This window comes from Canis lupus, chromosome 4 (genome assembly GCF_048164855.1).
Source record: "Canis lupus baileyi chromosome 4, mCanLup2.hap1, whole genome shotgun sequence".
NCBI lineage: Eukaryota > Metazoa > Chordata > Mammalia > Carnivora > Canidae > Canis > Canis lupus.
This window is the reverse complement of record NC_132841.1, coordinates 29,198,500-29,223,378: the sequence shown is the minus strand read 5'-3', so window position 1 is coordinate 29,223,378 and position 24,879 is coordinate 29,198,500.

The window sequence follows — 24,879 nt, the reverse complement described above, 5'->3', positions numbered from 1 at the left end:
CTCAACAAATGGTGGCTATTTGTGCCCAGAACGAAAGCTGACTTGTCCCGCGAGTACGGACTGTGCCCTGCTCGGTGCCAGGTGCCAGGCACAGACCCAGGCAGGCCCTGAGCCTGGCCTATGGAGTCGACGGGCAGGGAGAGGCTGCGCCAGGAGGCCACTGTCATCCAGAGTGTCTGTAAGACTTAGGACCCTCTGCTGTGCCTGAAATCAGAAGGTTGTGGAAGCTGCCTGTGCAGGTCCTGCCTCTGCCGTTAGCTGGCGACAGCGTAGGTCGTCCCGCAAGCTGCCTCCGCCAGACGGACTCTTGCTCAGCCGCCAAAGCCCAGCCCAAATGGCCCCTGCCCCAAACAGTCTTCCCCATAAGGCCAGGGCCCTCCTAGTGCTCGAAGGATGCCTTGGCTGTGGCACTTGCCGGGTTCCGGCAGTGCAGGTGTTCACTCTTTACTTGACTCATAGCCCTTGTGTGGACAAGAAGGGCTGTGAGGGCAGGAAATGTTTGGACAGCAGTGCGGAGTGATGCCTGGGGGTCTGGGTTCTGGAATCAATCTCACGTGGGTTGGAATCCCTGAATGCACCAGCTCCTATGACCTGAGGGGAACTCACTAACGTCTCCAAGCGTCGATCCCTTTATCTCCACCTCCAAGAGATAAGAAAGGGGCCCTTGGCACAGAGCCTGACACAGAGGGGTCACTCAGGGACAGTCGCCAGCACATCAGTACTTCCATCTCCGCGTCTCTCTAGTCCTACCCCGTCACCTGGCTCACCGTGCGTGCTCTCCGAGTTGTTACCCATGGAACGAAATTGATAGTCCATTCCAGGACGCGGGATCAAAACCTGTCAACTTCACATCTCCTCTGTGCACCCAAAGGGACTCTGGAGCAGTCCAGACCCACCCCTTCAATGGACAGACGGGGAAACCGAGGCCCACGCACTTTCGTGGGGGGCCGCGCAAGGCAAGCCAAGCCTCCTCCGTGAGCTGGAATGTTATTTCGGTTAGTTCCGCGGCGCACGGATTCTCAATAGCCAGTCTCTTTCCCATCTGAACCGTTTCTGTGCAGAGGAAATATCAAGGTGTATGATGTCAATGCAGTTAAGTAATCCAGCCAGCTGTGTAAACATCTGGAAGTCGTAGAGACACAGCCCCAGAGCGAAAGCAGGGATCAGCGCGTCCAGACGTCTCGGTGAGGCTTCTGAACTGTAACCTGCACGGAGCCCGTTAGGAGAGGCAGGGCTCTGGTCAGAAACCCGAGCGCATTCTTTCTTCTTCAGGCCCGGGGTCCTGGAGGGCCTGGGAGGAGGACAAGGGGGCCACTGTGCCCGGTCGGTGCAACGTTGGAAAGTGGACGTAAGGTTTAGGAAAATCCTGCTAATGACACGTTAGCAGCAGCTGGAAACAACATGTCAGATACACAGGGACCTGCGTCCTCTGTCTCTCCCCGCAGCAGGGAGGGGCTGTGGCTGTGCCCTGACTCCGATCCCTAAGACAGAAAGGGTGGGTTTGGGTGTCGGGGCTTTTAGAGCTTCGGACGAGAAATCCCTGCTGTACTTTCTCCTTCGAAGTGACTGTTCTTTTTTTTTTTTTTTTTTTTAAGATTTTATTTATTTATTCATGATAGAGAGAGAGAGGCAGAGACACAGGCAGAGGGAGAAGCAGGCTCCATGCAGAAGCCCAACGTGGGATTCGATCCCGGGTCTCCAGGATCACGTGAGCCCTGGGCCAAAGGCAGGTGCTAAACTGCGGAGCCATCCAGGGACCCCCGAAGTGACTATTCTTGAGACAGAGAGCCAGTGGAGAAAGGCCCCTCTAGAGCTTCCAGGCCAGTGCTTGCGTTGAGGATGAGGAAACTGCAGTCCAGAGAGGCAGGCTGCGTGGCCAAGGTCACCCAGCCAGGCACGGAGAGACTCCGAGCTGGAAGCCTAGCTTCCGGATTCCAAATCCATGCCGATTCCCCTACAACCCAATTGCCCGCTCTCATTATTTAAAACTATTTTCCCAGCGCTTGTTGCTCCACACTTATGTCTAATCATGAAAGTAATACTGTCAGAAATGCAGGAAACACTCAGGAGTACAAAATAAACTTGTTAACAGAATGTCCAGCAGGAGTTCATCACTGGTTCTCACTGTCTCTCTCTACACGTAACCCACGCGCACAAATGGTATTCGGCGTCCTTGATTAAGTTTCTTCCTTTTCTTTCCCTTGACAGGTGCGGCCTGGGCTTTTCTGGGACCAGACTTGTCATTTGCATGCAGAGAACACAAGGCAAAGGGGGAACCTGTCTGGCTCATCCATCATGAACGATGGGGTCTCCTCTGAACCCCACTTTTTTATCTTTAAAGTGGGTCATCGTATGTGCCTTAGAGGGGACCAAATACAGAGTAAGGATGAGCAGTGGCTTTACGAAATAGAAAGCATGTCATTCAAAGGCTGGGCAAGTGATGGTGGCAACAGCAGGTGCTTTGGGGAGGGAGGTGCTCTTCTGCAGCAGGCCACCGGGTCTCACGTTCTGCCTCAGGGCACCCACCTCACCCCACTCAGGGTAGCTTCCATCTCCTTCCCACAAAGCCCAATTCCAGCTCTCAGGCCAGCCTCTTTCCCTCCACCCAACGGCACCCAACTCCACCTGACAGCAGCCCCAAGGATGAGGCCCCTTGCTTCGGAACCCTCCATGGATGAACAGGCCGTGCAGGCACCGGGGTGGCGGCGGTGGCAGGATGGCCCTGCGAGGGAGACAGGCAGCTCCCCTCACCTCAGCTGACCTTCCTTGGCTTGGCTGGACCCCAAAAGCTGCCACACTTGAGGCTCCGACCCACAACCCCGGACACTTTGGGGCCGTACACACTGTCCCAGCCACGACGCTGGCAATCTCTCCTACGGGCTGTCACAGCCTCTTCACCCTGGGCAGGCGGGATGTTCATACCTATTTTACAGGCGACGAAATCAAGGCCCTCGGCACTCCCAGGTGATCCTCCTTGGGGGATGTTTGTTTGCCTCAGAAAGAACAAGATGCTGGGGTGGAACTTGAGGGACTGTCTGTGCTGTTGCTGCTGGGGTCTGCAGGGACAGCGGACGTCCTGTCTTCCTCAATCCTGTCGCTGGCGCCCGGGGGCTACGACTGGCCTTTGTTGCCAGCTGCTTCTCCTCCTCGCCTGCCCAAGCAGGGTGGAGGTGGCTGACACCCCGTCATTCCCCTGGGAACCAGCGGAGAGCATGGGGCTGGCTCACACTGGCTGAGCACAAAGGTGGCCCAGTCCCTGGATTCCACCGGCATCCACCCCAGGTGTCACCTGCCCAGGGCTTCGGGTTGGGAAGCTGGGGTAGGCACCTGACATCGGGAGGCTGTGGCCTCCCTGGGGAGCACCCAGGCGGGCGCTGACCATGTCTCAGTAACAGTCTCAGCTGGATCTGGACCCAGAGGGCCGGAGACAAAAGTGTGCAGGCCGCCAGGAGGGGAGCTCCTCCCCCGAAGTCCCCTTGTCTTAGTGACAGCCTCCTCCCCGGATATTAGATGTCCTAGTTTCAGCAACACCCCTCACGCCCTGGAGCGCTTGGACAGACATCTCTGCCCTGTCTGCACCCCAATAATGAGGCCCACGTTGCCACCCTCCTTAAGGACAAATGAAGGACTGTCGAAAACTCTTTTCGAAACCAGAAGCCCGGCCTGGTCTTAGTGGGGCAGGCGGGAAGTGGCCTCTGGCCACCATGGCAGGGGACCCGGGAGCCAAGGGGGATGAATCCAGCCGTGAGCCCCCGTCTGTGGATGACATCCTGGCTTTGGGTCACAGAAACCTGGGATCAGCCCCGTCCAGGAGCCAGGCTCCAGCCTGGCCCACCGCCGCCCGGCTCATGTTTCCCACACGCCGTGTCCAGCCTCGGCCACGCTCACCTCCCGCCGGGGCTCCCCCAGCACTGCCCCACAGGCTCCAGGCCCATCCCCTTGCACGTGGGGATGGGGGTCACTGTGGGAGGTGCCTCTGGATCTGGCCAGCCTGTCGTGGACCAGGGCTTGGGAGGTCTGCGGGAGGCGGGGGCGCGCAGGAGCCTCGGGGTGCGCTCTGGGACCCTCCGGGGCACCCGGGCTGGCCTGAGCCTGGTCATCGTCGCTGTGGGACAGCGACCCATTCGGAGCAGCCAGCTCCAGGGCTCCCGTGGAACCTGGCCCGGCCCCTTAATGGGTCTTGTCAGGGAGCCCCCGATGCGGCGGCGATAAGGAGGCTCCGCCGGGGACAGCGGCCCGGAACCAGCCCAGACCTCCTATCTTCCAGCCTCACAGGCAATCACTGGGGTTCAGTGGCTTCCATTTATCAGGCAGATGCAATCTCCTCGAATAGCTGCCATGCGCTCCTCTTCCGGGCCCGGCCGAAGATAACTGCTTCCCCAGGAGGGGAAGGGGCACTTCCGTCCCCGGGAAGAGATGCCGTCTGCACGTCGGTTTGCACAGAGCCACTCGCTTCTAGGAGCAGAGTTTGCTGGTTGTGCTCAACAGCACCCTCTCCCGCTCTTCTCCTTGACAATAGCGTGGGTGCAGGACAGCCATGGCCCCAGCTGAAGGACGGCTACTCCAGCCTTCCCTGGTGTTACAGGGGTTCTGGTCAATGGCATCTGGTATGGCATCTGGTATCCCTGGTGGTATGGCAACTTTGGGAAGTCTCCTAAAGGGCCAAGGGGAGATTCTACACCTTCCTTTTCTGCTTCCTGCTACCTGGAATGGTGGTGTAATGGCTGGAACCGCAGTACCCATTCTGGGCCTTGAGGTGACCTGCACAATAGGTGCCACGTGCTGCCATGGTAGGGCAGCAACTTTGAAGAGTTAGTCCCTCGCCCTTTGGGAACACTGGATCAAGCTCAGACTCCCTGCCTAGGGCATTCTTTGCAGAGTAGATGACCAACTCCACCTTGTTTAAGGCACTATTATGGAATTTCTATCACATACCACTAAACCTAATCCTAAGAGATACACTTTGATTCCAGTCAGACCACACCACTGCTTTGCTCATTCATGAATTCCTTGATTTTTTTTTTTTTTTCAGTCATGCAGCAAACGTTCTCTGTGCTAGTCTATGTGCTGGGGGTTGAGGGCCTGGAGATGAATGCACCCAGCTGCTGCTTCCTAAGAGCCCCCAGTCCAGGTTACAAGTCAGATGTGGTCTTGCTCTGCTCAGTAGCCTTCAGTGGCTCCCTTTGCCATGGGCATGGTGCCCTGCAGAGCTTCCTGCCCCTGCCTCTGCCCCATCTGTCTTCCTCTCCCCGTGCAAACTCTTGATGGCTGGCATGCAGCCTGAGAGTGAGAGCAATAGTGGCAGAGTCAGTGGCTCTTCGCCTGAGCTCTGATGCTGTCTTTGACTACCTGTGTGGCCTTGGGACATGTTCCTAGAAAGCGCTTACCTGTCCCCTCATCTGTAAAGCAGAGATAAGTCACCCTGTGACCAAACTTCAGAAAATTTGAGGAAATAATGTGGGTACGGCACGTAGCATGGTCCTTAACAATACATCATATTTTTGTTATCATGCTTTATTTAACTCATCCTGCCAGAGGGTAATGGCTGCGTACGAAACGCTGGTTTGTCCCAGGCACTGCATCCTCCCCAGTGTCCACGCCTCTCCCCTCTCCCACAGGGCCATATCCCCTTCTTTCCTGATGCCTAGGCTCTGGGAACACTTAGCCCCGTTGCTCCAGAGGATCTTCTCAAGTTTCACCAATGCTGCGGTCAGTGTCTGTCGTGGCCAGCCCATTCTTGCTTACCCCACTTCATGGGCACGGGCTGAGGTCCATGGGAGTCAAGACCATACCCTTGTTTGTCTCTTTCTCCCCAGTAGGTACTGGTACTTAGAAAATGCTTGCTGACTGGATGAAAGAGGATGGAGGATGGATGACAGATGGATGGATGGGTGGATGGATGGATGGATGGATGGATGGATGATGGATGGATGGGTGGTTGGATGGATGGATGGGTGGATGGATGGGTGGTTGGATGGATGGATGGGTGGATGGATGGGTGGTTGGATGGATGATGGATGGAGGGATGGATGGGTGGATGGATGGATGGGTGGATGAATAAATGCACTAAAGAGCTGGCCACAGTCAGCAAGATAAGTGCTGTAGTAGATGAATATACAAAGTACCATGGGAAGAAGAGGGTTATTCTAACTTATGCAAGTTAGGGAGAGGGAAGAGGGAGGACATTTGTGCTGGTGGGGGTCTCCAGGATGGTTGGGGGTCTCTAGGGTGGGCAGTTACTTGTATAAAATCATACTGTAAGTGGGGTGAACTGGTTTTGTCACACTGATCCCAAGTGCTGAACCCTTTTCATCATGCCTGAACTCTTCCTTCCTCGAGGTGAGGAAAAGTGGGTTCTTCTTGAGACTCTAACCCATAAGGCTAGAGCATGCCTAAGTGTTTCCTCTTAAGATGAACAATCATGAAACTTTGTCATGAAGAGGCTGAGGGCTGGTCTCAGGACACCTGAGGAGGAGGAGGAGGAGGAGGAGGAGGAGGAGGAGGAGGAGGGCTGAACCAACATGAAAATGCCACCATGTCCTGGAGTCAAACACACGTGACTTGGAGCCCGATGACCAGGTGAAGACACTGGTTTGCTCCTCTGCTGCAGCATGGAAAGTGGGACTAGGAACAGTCAAGTCACTTCCTCTAATCATCCAGCTAGTGGGTAGTGGAGCAGACCCCGGAACCTTGAAATTGAGGGCCAAGAGCACCCCCATTCAGGTTCCCATACTACCCTGGAGCCTTGCAGGGGCAGCCAGGGAGCTCAAGACTCACTCAAGAGCCTACCTGGATGGGAGAAAGTCTTGGCAGTAGAACAGGTGGGGTGGCAGGCTGCGGCAAGGAGCATCAAGGCACGTGCTGGTGAGAGTAAGAGGAAGGGTCCCAATGTTTCATTCATTCATGCATTCCCTCCCTCACTCATTAATCTATCAACCATTCATTCACACATATTTATCGATCACCTTATAGGCACCAGGCACTGTTCTAGATGCTGAAGGGAACAGAGGCAGGATCTACACATCCTGGAGTTTATTCACAGGGTGGGGGGATGGATGACAAATTAAGATGAGCCAAATGAGGACATGTGGAGAGCACAGCGGAGAAGACAGAATGGGGCATGGACCACGATGGCTAGAGGTAGACGAAGCCAGGAGAGGCCCAGGAAGGAGGCTGAGACCCGAATAACAAGAAGCTGGCTGTAGGAGGGGTTGGAGAAAGAGCTCTAGGCAGAGGGCTCAGAGGGGTGGAATGGTATCCCAGGGGGCACCCAGAATGCCCAGGAGAGCCTCAACCCAGGGCCAGAGGAGCGTGGGAAGCAGGGCTGCTCTTGAGAGCGCCCACCCCCCAGCATGGAGCTCTGGGGGAGGCTGGCTGCGAGCGTGGGGCAGAGACCTGGAGGTCTAAGTGGGGCCTCCCACTTCCCTCACCCTGGCAGCCAAATTTTTGGTACCAGTATTTGCTCAGCTGTGCACAGGAAGAGAACAAATTTGGCAGGCTTGGTGGGGGCAGACCCTGGCTCACGCCACCCACCTAGCAGAGGCTGTTATTTATGTCCTAAAACCCTTTCTCCTCCTTTCCTTGGTAACGGGGGCCCCGATTCCTATCTGGGCGCTGGCCACCCAAATGAAAGATCACATCCCCAGTTTCCCTGGATGCTTAGCTACGATCTCATCAACGAGATATAAATGACGAAGTACGGTGTGGCCACTTCCAGGGCCTTCCTGAAAAGACAGTGGGCTCAGGGCCCTTTGTTTCCTCTTCAGACATTCCCTCCGTTCCTGTGAGCCGGTGGCAGGGCCTGTTGGCTGGTGCTGTGCCAGCCTCCCAGGACCTCGAGATGGTCTTAGGAGAGGAGGCTGCACGGGGTAGGATGACAAGACAGAGGAGCCTCGATGGGAAGAAACCCCAGCAGGAGCTCCAGACTTCCTACATTCCAAGAGTGAGATGAAGAAGAAGTAACTGTCTATCTAATGAAGAGGCTACTATTTTGTACCTCTGCCGCTTGCAGATCGGCACACCGACACGGCCTACGGAGAAGAGGCACATGCCAATTCAGGCCAGCCCCAAGGACACAGCCGCTATGGGGCACCCAGGATCAAGGGGTTGGCTGGTCCTGAGGGGCCACAGCCTCCCTCCATCGGCGGCAAGAAGTGCAGGAGAGGCCAGGCGGGGATCCTTCACCACGGTGAGCCCGCTCCCCAGGAACCAGGGCCCAGCCTGGGTCTCGCAGGTACCCCGGCCTGACTGGCAAGCTTCCCCCTCAGCGTGTCTGGGGAGGGGCGTAGAGGTGGGTTTGGCACGGGGAGCAGGTGGGAGCTCTTCCCCGCACAGAGCAGAGCTGCCAGTAGGGAAGTCTGACCCTGGGTGGATGTCTGGCCGTGTGCACGATGGTTCTCTGGGACGCTGGGTGTCAGTCAGCAGCCACGATGCGGCCTCATGCTGGAGCCACATCTCCGGCCACACTATGTGATCTGGACGGATTGTCAGGTCGGGGTGGCTGGGCCCACTGAGCAGAGGGGTGGACGGTGATGTGACAATGGGATGCGGCCTGCACGGTCTGAGTCGGAGCCACCCCAGGGAGGGTACGGGAGTCTGAAGTCAGGTATTTTGGTGGCTTGTGGATACCGACAAGGACCCCGCTCCTTGACCAAACCCCAGTCAGGCTGCTCTGAGCCCCTCTTCTTGACTAAGCCTCCACTATGGCCTATAGAGACCCGGATAAGCAAGAACGTAGTTTCTTACAGCTCACGGGTGCATCCCTAGGGTGACTGTGGCCCCCTCCAGAGTGCCTGCCTGGAAAAGCTCCAGGCTGCCGGAAAACTGAGGGTTCCAGTCATCACAGCCTCTGGGGGAGGGGAGGAGGCCCAGGCAGCAAAGCCAGGGAGGGTCCCCGTGGAGGGCCACTCCCTCTTGCCTGTTGCCTCGTGCACTTCCCTGACCCCCCTGAGCCCCCGGGCTCAGAGCCCTCTCCTGTTCCCTCAGACTCCCTTTAAGATGCCCCATCCCCTGGCTGTAAACAGAAGCTCAGCTCTGTCTGTGCTGAAGTCTTTTCCCTATTGCAGTGGCAGTTACCGATCACTTCTGTCCCTCCCCATTAACTGGTGTCTGGCTCTGCTCACGTGGGAGGGAACCAAACAGAGGCTCTAGGAGCACCAGTGCGTTTGTGAGCGCTGGGACTCTGGGACTGCGGCTTTGAGCACCCAGGTGAGCTGAGTGTGGGTGAGGCCGCCTGGGCCAGGGCTGGGGAAGCAGGGGTGCAGAGAGGTGTGGCGGGGGTGCCCGGCTCAGTACAGGGCAGGGCAGAGGTACCCCCCGAAGATGGGTTTTCTAGGGGAGCCTCGCATGCTTTCGTTTGTCAGACCCTGTGCCCTCCTATTGTCACTCTGTGAACGGGAAAAGCTGAGCTGCTGGATGGGCAGCCCCTGCTACCAGCGGGCGGTTTCGAGAGGCTGCAAGCCGAAATGGCAGGCCCCCTGGGGCTTCCTTCCCGCTGAGGGCCCGACCCCATCCCCGGGCTCCTGCTTGCTCGGCCTGGCCCAGAGCTCTGCGACTCCCACCCGGCCCTGTTTTTCTTTACCTTGCTGTAAATGTCAAAAATGTCAGCTTCATAAAGTCAATTGGAGGTCTCTTTGACCTCTCGAGCTGCACGGCAGCGCCAGGGTCTCCCCCCGCCCCGGATCCGGGTATTATTGCTCTGATGGTCCCCCGGTGGAATTTCCACAGCAGCCCGGATCCTCCCGATTCAAAAGCGCCCTGTGCTGCTTGATGCTCGGGTGTCGGGGGCGCTGGCCGGCTCTCCTGGCTCTGCACGTGCCCTGGGTGAGCCCAGACAGTGTCTGTCTGTCTGTCATGACCCTGGTGCTGAACCATCAAATGCACGTAATGCCTTAGCGGGAACACCCCCCTTCTGGCACCTGCCGCAGTCCTGGAAGCTCCAGGGGGCACCGTGCGCAGCGGGGGTGAGCCTCCTCCTGCCTCCGTCTCTCTTCCCCGCCTTGGTCCTGACCTGATGCCACTCAGCTCTCACCACGACAGGAGACGAAGCCCAGAGAGGAGCTGTGGGTACAGACAGCACCACCTGGCGCCGGGCCTCTCGGCTTCCTTGGCACCCCGACAGGTGGACCTGGGCGACTCTTCCGCTCTTGGGCTGGGGGTGGGGGTCGGTGCTCCCCACCGTGGGACACGCACCGTGGGGCATTTAGCAGCGCTCCTGGCCTCTACCCACCAGGCGCCAGCAGCACCATCGTCCCCTAGCTGTGACCAAAAATGTCTCCAGATAGCTCCTGCGTGCAGAGCCACCCAGGGGGGAGAGCCCCTGATCCAGGGCAAGGGGGCTGTTCCCGGAGGCTGGAGGGGAGGCCACAGAGTCTGGTGGCTGAGAGCATGGCCTCTGGAGCCCCCTTCCCGCGCCCACAACCCGCCTCCACCTCTTATTTGCCGAGTGCCTGTGGGCAGGTGGCCTACTTCCCTGTGCCTCAGTGTCTTCACCTGGACACGGGGAAATGCCAGTAGCTCACTCAGTGAGCCCGGGTGACAGTGCGTGACTCCTGGTTAGCACAGCCTCGGGTGAGACACAGACAGGCCCCTGTGCAGAAAGGCTGTGCCTTGTGTTCCTATTCCCAGCGCTCCTCTGTGCCTCTGGCATGACGGCCCTGGCTGGCGTTCAAGGTCTTGGTGGTCAGAACTTGGCCACTTTCTCCAGCGCCACCTCTCTCTCACCAGCGTTCCCCACCTGAGTGAACCCCTCAGAGCTCATGGGAGGCACCGTGTTCCCTCTAATAGCTGTGGCTGGGGGCCCGGTGTCTGCCCTGGGGCCGGGAATGGGGGACCCCATCCAGTTCCTTCCCTCGCCTACTCTATCCCTGCTTGGGAGTCAGGAGTTAGGGGCTCTAGGACACCCTCCAGCCCTCCCTCTCTTGGCTTGTACCTCCCCCTCCCCAGTTGCAATCCCCTCCACTAGCTCCTAGACCAAGGGCTCGCTTGCAGGTATTCTATTTGGGGGAAATGATCTCGGGGTGGGCGGACTGGAAAGAGTGGGACAGGAGAGGAGAAACCAGCCCATGAATGTGTCATTCATTGAGTTGGTTCTAGCTGCCAGCAACTGGGGCCACTCTCAGGAAACTTCTGGAATATGTCAGTGAGTTGTATACCCTAGATACCCACCCTACTCATCCCTCCCCTCCACCCACCATCCCCTACTGCATTCACCCATCTGTGTGCCTTGCCCCCTGGGAGATGGTGACTCCCATGAGTGGAAGCCATTCCTTGCTAGATACCCAGGTCCTAGAGAGTGGCTGGAAGAAACTAGGTTTTTAAATAGACGCTAGTTGAATGAATGACCAAATGAGTCAGGGGTAGGCCTGGACCCCAGTGCTCAGAGAGCTTCTGGGGCTGTGCTGAAGGGACGTCAGTGCCCACGGCATCTGGAGACACCAGCTGTGAAGACTCAGAACTTTGGGGGGGACAGGAGCTTTGGCAAGCACCCTCTACAAGGAGCTCATGGTAGGGACACGGGAACAGAGGCTTTGCCTGAACCTCCGAGATCCAGGGCTTTGGGCCTGACATGCATGTGCTCTTGTCCGCAGAGCGCACTCCACGGTGTGGAGCCGAGGACCGTCCTTAGAGAGGTTTGCGTACTGTTTCAGTTGGTAGTCTCTCAAGAGCAGATGCTCATTCAAGGGCTGGGGTGCCAGCGGTTTATCTGGGAGGCGCCCCCGGGAAGCAGGTACAAAGGAGCGGGGAGAGGGAGGTGCACCGGTGCGCTAGTGGGGTCGCCACCGTAGATGGCAGGGCCCACTTTCACCAAGACTTCTGGGGAGCCCAGGGGATGCCCGTGAGCTGTTCAAGGAAGGCAGAGAAGCTGGGGCATCTCTTCCCTGGCCCTGGGGCCATTGACCTGAGGCTGGCCACCGGGGTTGGCAATTCCCTTCTCTCTTCTCCTTGGGGACTGAGTGATCCCTGCAGGTGCTGGAGAGATGGACAGAGCTGCTCAGCTGCACTTGCGGGAGAGGCTGGCGGTGCAGGTGGAGTCTGAGCATGTGCAGGACCCCCGGGGGCTGAAATCAAAGGTGGGCCAAGGGGCTGCGTGCCTAGCGTCAGCTGCCAGCCTGGGCCCACGCATGAATGTTTGCTAGCGTGTCTCCCGTTGCACCGGGCGGGTTGCTCTGGGCCCCTCACCTAACCGGTGGCAATCTGGTGGCATGGCTCTGGGGACTGGGCAGTGTATTAGGGACCATAGCTGGGGGTGTGGGTCAACACAAGAAGGTGGATGGACAGGAGGGAGCCCGTCACGGCAACAATGCCATCAGGGAGGCCGGACGAGAAGACCTCTTTGCTTGTGTTGTCATCTGCTAGCCCACACAGTGGGCCCTTTCCCTGCTGAATTCCACGGCCCCCCGTGGAGGTAGGCGGGCTTGTGGAAGGTAGGATGGCCAGCCGCTTGCATGTGATGTGAGAAACGACTAGAGAGATACCAGAGGCCTCTGTGAATCTTCAACCATTCCTTCAGCAGAGGAGGCTGGGGGAAGCAGCATCTGGAGAGTTCTGGCCCTGTTACATGTAGAGGCTGTGCTGGGGGCTCTTTGCAGATGTGAACACATTTGGTCTTTGTCACGGGTCCGTGTGGTGACTTCTGTTCAATCAACAGCCCAGAGAGGTCAAGAGAGATGTTCCAGAGTCATCTGCAACAGGTTGTCTGCAGCACGCGGTGGGATGATGGACGCTCGGGTGCTGCTGACCCTGGGGCCAGGCACTCCTGAAGAGAAGCAGGCTCAGAGCACGGAGGGGAGCTGCGTCCACTGCATGTTCCCATGTTCACTGTACTCATGCCCTAGGCCCCCTGGCTTTCAGATGGAATCTACACTCCCCCTCGCATGCACTCTGCAAGGCGGCTGCCACGGCCCCAATTTAATAGGTGAAAAGACAGGATTCAGGGAAATGCAGCACGCAGGCAGTTGGCATTCTTTCCAAGATCAGCCTCTCCGTTCCGTGCCTCTTCTGGGATCTGCTAAGTCTAATTTTCAAAACCCTCTCTCTCTCTCTCTCTCTCTCTCTTTTTCTTGTTCCAGGAAACCACTTGAAAGCTTTGCTGCCCTTGACGCAAAGTGTTCCAGGTCAGCTCACATTCTAGAAGTGTCTGTGACCGAGGGTATTTTAAGAGCAGTGAGCCAGGCAGGGAAATTTGGAAAGCAGCCAGCTCCCTGATAAGTGTCTTCCAGGGGGTTGGTGGCTGATAGAGAGGATGAAGATTTTTCTTTCTTTCTTTTAGAAGGAGCATCTCTGCTTCTGAACCTACAAACTCAGGGTGAGAGCAAGGGGAAAATTAACAACAACAAAAAAAAACCCTCTTACATGTGGGTGTGCTGCTGGCGTGATCTGGTCTCGCTCATCCTCCCAGCCCCTCTCTCTACTCACTCTTCTAAAACCATTGCAGATTTTTGTTGCTTGGTATGCAATACCTCTTTTTTACTCTGGCTGCTTTGCAATTTTTTCTTCTTCTTCTTTTTTTTTTTAGCACCTTGATTATCATATATTGTCATTTGGTTTTCTTTGTGCTTATCTGGGGTTTGTTGAGCTTGGGCGAGGTGTCTGTGGGTTTATAAATTCTTATCAAGTTTAAAAATGTTTAGCCATTATTTTTGCCAAATACTTTCCTGCCTCCCTCCCTTTTATGCTCATGTTTGGCTGTTTGATACTATCCCAGAGCTCACTGAGACTCTGCTGAGTCTTCAGTATCTGTGCTTCATTGTAGATAAACTCATTTGCTAGGCCTTCAAATTCACTGATCTTTTCCCTTCCGGTATCTGATCCATTGTTAATCCTATCCGGTGAAATATTCATTTCAGATACTGTATTTTTTTTTAATCTCTGGACTTCCATGTGCTCTTGTTTATCTTCTACTTTGCCTCTTCGTTGGGTTCCTAATTTCCTTTAGATGCTTTAACATAACAGTTGTTCTAACTTCCTTATCTGCCAGTTCCAGCATTTCTGCTGTTTCTCATCTCTTCCTGTTGACAGGTTTTTCTTCCTTATGGTCTGCTTCTCTTTGCTTCTTGGGGAGTCTGGTAATTTTTAGCAGATGATGGACACAGTGAATTTTATGTTGTTGACTGTCTGGATTTTGTTGTCTTCCTTTAAAGGGACTTGGGTTTTATTCTGGAAAGCAATTATGCTCCTTGTAGATTATTTGATCACTTTCAGCTGGCTTCTGAGATTTGCTAGGGCAGGACCGGAGCAGCCTTCACCCTAGGGCTGGAATCTTTAGAAGTGACCTCCTGAGGTCCTATCGAATGCTCTGGTGACCACCAAGGACTCTCCATTCTCGTTATCAGTATTCACACATCCCCGCCCTGTGTAAGTGCTGGGACTCGTCCAGCTTACAAATCCCCAGTGACTGTTTGCCTGATTTTGTGGAGTTTCATGCTATGTAAACAAGGCCCCACACTCATCAAAGACCCAACGGGCCTCGTCTGCAGATTTATGGAGCTCTTTTACTCTGTTCCAGAAATAGGTTCTATAACTTCTAGCCATCTCGGCTTTCCCAAACTTCCATCTTTACCCCTTTGTCTCAGCAAGACTGTGAGTTCTATTGTACTCCCCCATCTTCTTCATGCCCAACATCTGGAACTTGCCTCTAGTGCAGAAAGCCAGGGTGACCACAGCCAGGAGGTTGTCGACTGCAGGGCACCCCTGCTCTGTTGCTCTTTTCTCAAGAATCCTAGCCCTGTGCTGCCTATCACCCCATGTTTGGAAAGAATCATTTCATACAGTTGCTCCCTTTTCCTACTTGCTCACAGCAGAAGGATAAATCCCATCTGTAATATTCCATCCTGGCCCAATTTCAGGATTTTGATGATATTCCTTTTGGCTAGAACCCTCCTGTTGGACTCTACTATCCTGCTCCCCAGACTTTCCCTCAGCAACTCCAAATATACTGCCTCACAGGAGATCCCATTTTATGAACAGTTCCCATTATTGGTGGGTTATGGCCAACCTGAGCTAGAACCTGCATGGTCGGGGACAGTTAGAGCGAGCATAGTTCACGACTTGGTCAGTGTGTTGTGCTAGACAATGCACTTTCCTTTCTTCTAAAATTATTTTCATAGAAACTCAGAGCAATGAAGACACAGAGGCTGAGAGATGCTCTGGACCTGTCAAGTAAGCCACAGGATTACTGGACTCCAGAGTCTCCACTGTGGGATTTACCAGCAGCAAAACTTAGATGTGGGATTTACCAGCAGCAAAACTTAGATGTCATGGTTCTAGTTCTGCACCCCATTCATCTGGGGTGAGTGATAGGAGATGCTGGCAATTTCTTCTATTTTGCAGCTACTCAGATCTCACTCTACCTGCAGGACCCAGAAGCCTCAATTTATAGCAACATTATGACAATTCTGCTCTCTCAGCAACAGTGTTAGGACCCTGGTTGGGGAATGAGCAATGGTGGAAGCCCAGTATCACTGGGGAAGAAAGCTGGTGGCAGATGAGCCCAGGGCAGTGACATCCAGGCAGCCTGGATGTCAAGAAGGGACCTGCCTTCTGAAGAGCACTGGTTCAGACATCATATCACGCAGGTGGGCCTGAGGCTCTGCCCTGGGATGCTTGGGGTGGATCAGATTGCTCGCTGCTTGGGATGTGGCCCTAAGAAGAGAGAATTCCTGAATGAAGAGGGAGCGTTTCATTTATCAAGCACCCACTCTGTGCAGAGAACTGTAAGAAGCGGTACCTCCTATAATTCTCACAGTGTTCTCTTGGGGGGAAATTCTTAAATATTACAAATGTAGTATCTGCTGGTTGAGAGGAAAGAGTAGAAACAACCCAAGAACGACACAAATTACCTTTGATCCTACCATTCGGAGGTAATAACTTACCAGTTCGCTGTATGTCCTTTCAGAAACGTTAAGAAGTAGCTTTGATGGAGTATGATTTACGTACCATAAAATTCATTTTAGGTGTATGGTTGGATAAGTTTTAGTAAATTTTTACAGCTGGGAACTTACCACCATAATCCAGCTTAGAACATTTCTGTCACCCCCAAAACTCTCGCGTCCCTTTGCAGGCAGTCTGCCTCCAGCCCAACCCAGGCAAACGTTCATCTGCTGTCTCTTTTCTAGAAAGTTCAGGCAAATTGGCTCATGCGGCCTGTACTTCTCTGTATCTGGTGTCTGACATCTTTCACTCAGCATAGCCCTTTTGAGATTTACCGTGCTGCCACTACACAGACCAGACATCCATTCCTTTTTTATTGTTCCATAGTATTCCCCTGTGTAAATGCACCAGTTTATCTCTTTATTAGTTGATGGACATTTGAGTTATTTCCAGTTTCCAGCTGTTATAAGTAACGTTGCTATGAACCACTTTGTATGGGTCTTTGCATAACCTATTTTCATTTCACGTGGGCCAACGTCTGGGAGCAGAATTGTTGGTCTGTGTGCTAGGTGTATTTTTAACTTGATCAGGAGACTGCCAGGCTATTATCCAAAGTGGTCACACCATTTATATTCTGAAAGCAATGTGAGAAGGTTCCAGTTCCTCTCCATTTTTTTCCAACTTTTGGCATCTTCCATCCTTTTGATGACAGACATTCTAGTGGGTGTGTAGTGATCATTCATTTTGATCTTAATTTGCATTTCCTTAATACTAATGACGGTGAGCCTGCTTTCATGTGCTTATCGGCCATTCATCTATCTTCTTCTGTTCAGATATTTTGTCTGTTTTTTTATCTACTCTGTTTACCTTCTTACTGAGTTGTTGTAATAGTTTTTGTGTTTTGTTCTGCATATACATCCTTTATCAGATGTATGACTTGCAAAGAGATTTTCCTGTCTGTGGTTCATCTTTTCATTTTCTCCATCGGTGTTTTTTGAGGAACAGTAATTTTTTTGGTTTTGGTGAAATCTGGTTCAGCAATTTTTCTTTTCAGAAATTTTTATGTAAATATATTTTAATAGGATTGTGAAGGTGCCATTATGTTTTCTCTTATTATTTTTATCTTGATAAATTATGTTAATGGTAGGTTTTAAGCCTACCATTCCCAGATTATACCCTATCTAATCATACTGCATTATCCTTTTAATATCCTTCTGAAATTTGATACATATACTTACTTTATTTAGAAACTTCACATGTAAATTCACTGATATCATTTTGTAGGTTTATTTTTTTGTATATTGTTTCTGTCAAATGTGGTATTCTAGTTTATAAAATGAATCGGTTTTCTTTCTTTCTTTCTTTCTTTCTTTCTTTCTTTCTTTCTTTCTTTCTTTCTTTCTTTCTTTCTTTCTTTCTTTCTTTCTTTTGTATCTTGAATAGTTTACATAGCCTTGAAGTTCTGAGGAAAAAACCAGAACAGTGAAACTTGTGTGTCTGTGAGTGGCCTTGCATCACCGTCTTTCCTGAGTGGGGCTTAGCTTTGCTTTGGAAAGATGTCTCTCCCACTGCAGACCTCAAGTGGGATTTGCCTATTTATTTCCAGATGGAGAGACACTCCTGTGCTTTTGTACAAAACTATTTAATGTGCCTGAGTCTTGGGGACTCAGCAGACAGGAGCTTCCAGCCCCTTTGGCCATTGCTAGTGGTCTGTCATGGGTGGGATCAGCTCAAGGGTGATGTAGGCACACTGGCCAGCTCCATTCCCTGCACATCTTGGGGTGATGTCATCCCATGTAAAACCACCACCTTCATCCTGGATCTCTGGAAGGGAAATCAGGAAATATAGGGAGTTCATTTCTATTTGAGTCTGTTGATTTTTTTTTGACAAAGATACAAATTGTTTAGAAAGGTAATTTATTGACACCCCCCTAATTTTTTCCCACGGTTTTGCTCTGATAAAGTTTTCACTGCTAAAGTTAATTTTAGCAATTTCTATCTTCATAAAAAAATCATGTATTTGCTCTTGACTTCAAAATGTTTATACAGTTGATACGTATATTCTTATATTAGTCTAATAATGTCCTTTGTACGATGCTGACAGTCGCTTCCCTCCCGCACTCCAAATTTTGACGATTGTTTCATCTGCCCTATTTTTGTTATTAGATGAACTAGATGTTTTCCTACTTTGAAGCTTTTACACGTTCTCCACTCTCCCCGTCCCCATCCCTGCTTTCCATTATCTCATTTTGTTTCTAAGACAAGAGAGTGGATAGATTTTTTTAATGCCAATTTCTGGAAGTCAGAGCAGTCCATTCAAGGGGTTGTCATTTTATAGATGGAGGAACCTAGGTTCCGAGAATTTTCAGGACCAGGAGAATGGCAGAGCTGGAGTTGGATGCAGAGCTGCCTTTCTGCAGCTCATCCCTGAGAAGCAATGTGGGTGCTTGAGGGGTGCAACGGGGTACAGAGGGCAGTGACCGCTCACCTCCGAGGATCACAAGTGAGCCTGGGGCCCCATCTCTCCTGTGCATGGTCTCTGTGACCACCCCAGCCCTTCTCTGTGAGGTTGCGGGGCCGCACCTGCTAAGTTGCTAAGCTTCACACTCACACACTGGGGCCCAGAAGCCTCAGGCCACATTCTTCCCCTGCAGTCAGGGATAAGAGGGTGGGTGCGATGTGGGTGTGTGTGGAGGTGTGTATAGAAGAGGAAGGCAGAGGCCAAGCACGTGTTGCTCCCCGGCAGCACTGCCCAAAGAAAAGAGGTTGGCCAAATATTTGGCAAGATCAAATATTCTGGTCTCTGGAAAGAAGTGCTGTGGGAAGGGGGAGAGAGCTTTGCTACCAAGCCCTGCTATAGTCTGCACCCATTTACCCCGTTTCCTTAACCCCCTCCCAACAAACGCTCACTCGTCCCAAGCTCCAGGGACCACTAAAGCCACTAAACACTGCCCTGCTTTCCAAGTTTTTGGACACTTAGGTAAGTACACAAATGGTCTGATCACTGCAGAATTCTGTCCCCTATTGTGAATTGATGAGTAGTCTTTGGACACCTAAATGAGGCAGGAAGACAGCCTGTAATTCACAGCCAGGGAATCCCTAAGCCTCTAACACCCCCTCCTCCATGAAGCTGTCCCAGATTCCCCAGGTGCTGCTTCCTCAGGCCTTCTGGTTGGTTTTGCCTCTCTATAGCCATCCCTGGGGTCTGCTTTGTGTTCATTCATCTCTTCTTTTACTCACTGTTATATCTATTAAGCTATAACTGTGCTATGGGACAGGTGACAAGGTGCATAGATCAGACCCAGTGCTTGTCTTCATGGAACCTGCAGTCTGGTGGCAAAGAAAAAAAAATAAGTAAGAACCAGTTACAAACTGCAATTGGTGCTCTGAAGGAACCAGTTACAAACTGCAATTGGTGCTCCGAAGCAAAGAAGCGAAATGGGAGCCGGGTTAGCCGGGCAGGAGCTAGCAGCCAGCTAGCAGGAGCCAGGAGCCAGCGTGGCTGATACTCAGTGAGGGGTGAGGGGTGAGAGAGGGCGGGGTGGATAGGGACGCAGAAGCCAGCCTGCAGCACCGCCCCCCCCACCCCCCCCACCCCCGGCTCTCTGGGTGCCTCCTCTGCTGGCACAGCCCTCTCAGCCCCGAGACCTTATGGAGTGTCCTTCTCCCGCTCGAGAGCACAGGGTCTGGGTCTGAGTCATTTCAGGCCCTGGCTTTGAGGCAGGCCACGATTAGCCAATGGACAGAGCTGGAGTGGGCACCTGCCTTGGTGAAACTATAAATATGGGAATTGTTTGCCAACCAGATCAGCTACTATTTCAAGCCAGAAGCCGCCAGACAAACGTGCCCATTGCTGTGCCCCTTTGAGTGGCAGGCAGCTCGTCTCTCACAAGAGCAGCCCTGCCTTCCTGCCTGCATCCCAGGGTCCCTTGTAGGCACACGATTCGGGGGAACGTGCACTGAGAGCACTACGAACCTTGGAGATGCACGGACATAACAGATACGATCCATGCCCCTTATTTGTGTTCGAGAGAGAAGCCTCCAGACCAGCTCATCCCTTCCTTGGCCCCCTGAAAACCTTTGCGCCCTGGCTCCTTGGAGGGTGCCAGTTGGCGGTGCCTCATCTCTTACCTCTTCCCCGGTAGCAGTGTGGAGACACCCGCTCAGAGAGGACTGGTCAGGAGACGTCCCTGACATGAGAAGCCAGCCTGTGATTTGTGCTGGGGAAGTGCATAATTGATGGGCAGTCGGACCCAGGCCCTCTCGGGGAACAAACTGTAATCAGCTGTGGCGCTTGGTCAGGACAGGAGTTCCTTTTACCTTCTAACGTGGCCGTGAACCTGGCGAACAAGTCCCCGTGGTTATTAAGAAGCATCCTGACTTCAGCAGGTTGCCTCGGGTCACTGCAGCTGCATCCATTCTGGCTGCTGGACTGGAAGCGAGCACCAGGCTCAGATCAGGGCTCGGGTGTCCTTGAGGAGATGCTGACTGAGTGCGTGGTCCTGCCCGTGCTTGGGCAGGTGGGTGGGGGAAAGTCGTGTCTCCCAAGGCAAGAGCAGGAGAGGGCGTGCAGTCCAAAATGCGAAAATGTGCTACGGCTACTTCCACAATGAATTATTCACACACCGGGATGAATTAATAATCTGAGCTGTGAATTAATTTCGTTGGGCTTCTTCCAAAAAGGTGAGCATTTCAGAGGCAGGAAGGAAGTAGCCTGTGCCCCACCCCCAACCCTGGCCCCCAACCCAAATCATTAGAGGTGTGAGCACACGGTTCACCCACAGCAAGTCACTCAGAAAGTTCCATTTTTTCTGTGTTGGAAGGTGACTCATGGACCCTCTCAACAATTTTTTTTTGACCTTAGTAAGAAATTACAATACCCCTAATTGCCCCGGCATCTTTCCCTGTGGCCAGAGTAAAAATTTCAAATTAAATGCCTTCTCTTCTTCCCTGAGGTTGGCTAAGACAGCCTTGTAGACACAAATCCCTTTACACTTGGACATGGAGAGAAGAATCAAGATGGATGGCCCCAGCCCTCCCAGCCTGCTGCACACCTGCCTGCCCCCGCTCCCACCGCTTCGCCACCTCCCTCCTGGCTGGTTCCTTGACAAGTTCATTGCTGTGTTCACCAGAAAGCGATCAGCAGAGTCTTGCTTCTGGAGAAGTTAAATGCAGGCCGACAATTCCTCAGGGGTTCAGTGGATGAAAGGCTGCAAAAGAGGGTTTGGAAGCGCTTCACAGAGGGGCTCACGTCTACACATACGTCAAGAGAACTGTTGTTTGGGGAAAACAAGTTGTATTGGAGGCTTTGGGAATTGCAGAGAGGTTTTGCAAGAATTCAAAGGAGCAAAGAGGAAACAAAAGACACAGCTAACATTTACTGAGTGTGTGCTATGTGGTGGGGTTCGTGTTAAGGCTTTTCGAGTCATTGTTTTGTGGAAGTCTCGGGACCCTAGTGGACTGGCTCCTGTTACGAACACGCAGAGGTCAAACCATCCTTCCGAGGTCACCAAATAGGTAGCAGAGCCGAGACTTAAACTCAAGCCTGCTGGAACCCAAGAGCGCATGACGTCGCTCTGTGTGCACGTATCTCCGGGATGAGGGAGGGGAAAACAACACAGGCACATGCATCCACAGGGCAGCAATAGCAGCAACAAAGAACGGGCATGCTGGGAGCTCTGGACTCCCAGCCCAACCCCATCACCAGCTCCCTGGGACCCTGCAGAGGCCCCTTTGCTGCTCTGGGCCTTAGTCTCCTCACGGGTAAGATGGCAGGTATGGAGCTCAAGCAGTCTCAGGCCCAATTTGGTAATGCTCGCCTCTTCCCAGTGCACAGGTGAGGAGAGTTTAGCTCAGGAACAGGGCCACAGAAACTCGTGGCCAATCTGGCCCAACCAGTCCCTGAGACCTTGAAGCCCCTTGACAACATGTCCAGGGACTCCTGGCCCTGCTACCAAGGGCCTTAAGACAAAAATGAATGAGGTCAAAGGCTGCTTGTAGCAACGTCAGAGAGTTGGGCCAAGTCCACTACCTGCCCTGTCAGAGACCCGTTGATTGATGTTCGATGCTTACTTATTGAGCAAATGTAGTGTTTTTAGCACAACTTCCCCAAGTCCTTGCCACGTGCCCACACTAGCAGCAGCACTGAGCTCCTTGTCTGCATTGAATTCATTCTCTCTACCCAGTGCCACCAGGATCCTGACAGCCAGATGCTTGACTCCCTCTGTCCTGGGGGATGAGGGAAATCAGGGCAGACCTTGATTCAATTTGATGGAAAGAAATTTATTTCTAGCAGTGAAAAGTTAGAGGAAGAGCCGAGTGTCGTAGAACAGAGAGCACGCAGGCTGGTGTCCGGCGGGCCTGTTTTGGGCGGCAGCTGATGCTTACTGGCCACGTGGTTCCAGATAAAACCCCTTGTGTCCACATGTCTTGGTTTTCTTCTCTGAATAAAGAGATGTAGGAATCCAGCCCGTGGAGATCAAAGCACCAGGAAGGAAGGGTGTGTGTGTGTGCAGGGGTGCTCATTGCTCCATTGTCTAGGGTGAAAACACAGATAACAGGGTGAGCACCTGGCAGGGGGGCAGTGGGAGTCAGCCTAGCCGTGTCTCTACCCACGGTGTGGAATGTTGCACAGCCTTTCAGAAACCATATGCCAGTTCACCTGGAGGGGGTTTCTAATACCGAGAAGTGTCTAGAATAGGATCCAATTTTGTAAATTCAAGAATAACAGAGGGTCTACTAACCTATGATGAGAAAGGTGTGTGGGGGACACACTTGGGATTATGAGCCTAGCGTTTTGGGGATGGATTGCAAGTTGACATCAAAGGGAGGGAGAGAAGTGGGGAAAGGAAATGAAAAGCCAAAGGGGCATAAAGGTGAATGAGGGTATCCAAAGCAAAACAGCATGCAAATACACACCCCAGAATGGACAAAAGCCCGTTCAACAAAACATGACTCTCCTAGATAGAACCCTAATTCCTGTCTTGGAGACATGTCTTGGACATGATGTGTCTTGGACAGGATGGGTCTTGGACATGATGATGTCATCATGTGTCCGGCTCCGAGAACTGTCAGAAGCCCCATCTCATGAGGTGCTCCAAGACTTTGAGTTGTACTCCGCCGGCGCCCTGGCCAGGGCTCTTCCCCCCACAGCCGCCGCACTAAATAATCATGAGTCAGACAGATTCCAGTGACTGACTCGTTGAACGTGGGACATTGATTATTAGTCATTCTCTCAGGCTAAGAGCATGAATCAAAACAGATGGCAGTCCCCTCGCTTTAGTGGGAGAGGTTCACCCAGTCAACCACGAGTGCTGTAATCATGATGTCAAAGCAGCAGTCACATTTCAGCTTAAAAATAACTGGAAATGCCCACTTGAACTAAGTATGTGAGGGGCGTGAGGCTGACGGGTGGTACCGGCGGATGATACTTGACATTAACCCACGGCCAGCCCCGCGATCCCGTGTGCATGAGAGCCAGGAGACAGCTCGCTCTGTGACACAGCTCGCTCTGTCCATTCCATGCAAAGCATCTTGTGTGCATTAATCTCAACTAATAGTGCCAAGAACTCCACTTAGGTTCAGGAAACTGGGGTTCAGGGAGTTTAGGTAATGCACTCCAGGTTTCACGGCTGGTGTCTGGTAGGACCAGGATCAAACTCCAGGGCTGCTTGACGCCAGCACCCACACTTTTAATCCCACGCTACCATGGTAGGACTCCAGATTGGGAGATTTTTGAGGCTTTATTCTTTTCGCTTGCTGTGTGTGTCCATAGTGACCAAACACAGCTTTCCCCTGTCACCAGTGGTGGCTTAATTGTGGTGTGCTCTTGATGTTGTGGGAATGTGACATTACTCAGCACACTCCTCTGCAAAGGGATATGACCCGTAGATGTCATTGATGTGTCCTTGGGGGTGTTACTAACGTGTGCTCTCGATGGAGATTTAATTTTGGAAGTGGATTTCCCTATCACAGTAGAAGCTTGAGAGAGAATTAGAGCAGCACCCCTCAAAATATAAATTTGCTGTTCTCTCAAAGATCACCAGTGACCACTGAGACCCCAAACCAGTGGGCCAGTCTCGTTCTGCTTCCTCCTCCACTTTGCCGCACGTGGGACACTGTGGCTGTCCCCTCCCCATTGCCGTTTCTGCCTCCTTCCACTGTGGATCCACGGTGAATATGATCATGGAGATCCAGATGGAGGAGACGGAGGGAGGTCTTGGTAGACCCACCCTTTCCCATGGCTCAGCTAATTCCGGAGCCTCCTCAACAAAATGCGCACTAAGCTGGTGTCCGGCATCTGCTCGGACGTCCCTTGTGGGGCAGAGCTCGCTCGCTTGCGATACAGTAGCTTCAACTTTGAGCGGCTGCACTGCTGTTCTTCTGCTCCAAACGTGAAAGGACGTGGGAGTCCTCTACTTCTCGGCGCTAATTCTAACTCTGGGGCAGCAGACTTTGTGTCTAGTCCCTTTCAGTGGCCGGCTCCTTGATGAGTCGAAAATAGGGAACATACGCCTTCTGAATTTCTTTTTCAGGCTGCACATCTGTACTTCTTTGCACAATTGTGATGATGTTTGAGCACCTTCAAGATTGTCAGTTGTCCTCCTAAATCTTGGGGCTGAGAACTGAATGCAAGACTCAGGCAAGACGTGACTACGAAAGCCTTGAATAGGAAGCTTTGACCTTCTTTGTCCTACACACTCTACTTCTGTTAACGCAACCCCAAATTGTTTCTCACCGGTGAGCACTAGGGCATGGTGTTGATGCCTATTGAGCAGCTGATGATCCAAACTTCCTTTCCTCTCAGGCTGCTTCCCAGGCAGGGCTGCCTCACTCTCTGCTTACACAGTAGAGGCTCCCGAGCACCACTGAGAAGTCTCCTCTCCCCTTTATGTTTTTTTTTTTGCCTTGTGAGTTTTGTTGCATCACCACGACCCACTGAGAGCTTTGGGATTGGAATTCTCCCCTCCACCTCATTTGTCATCCCCTCCCGGTTCAGTGGCATCCACA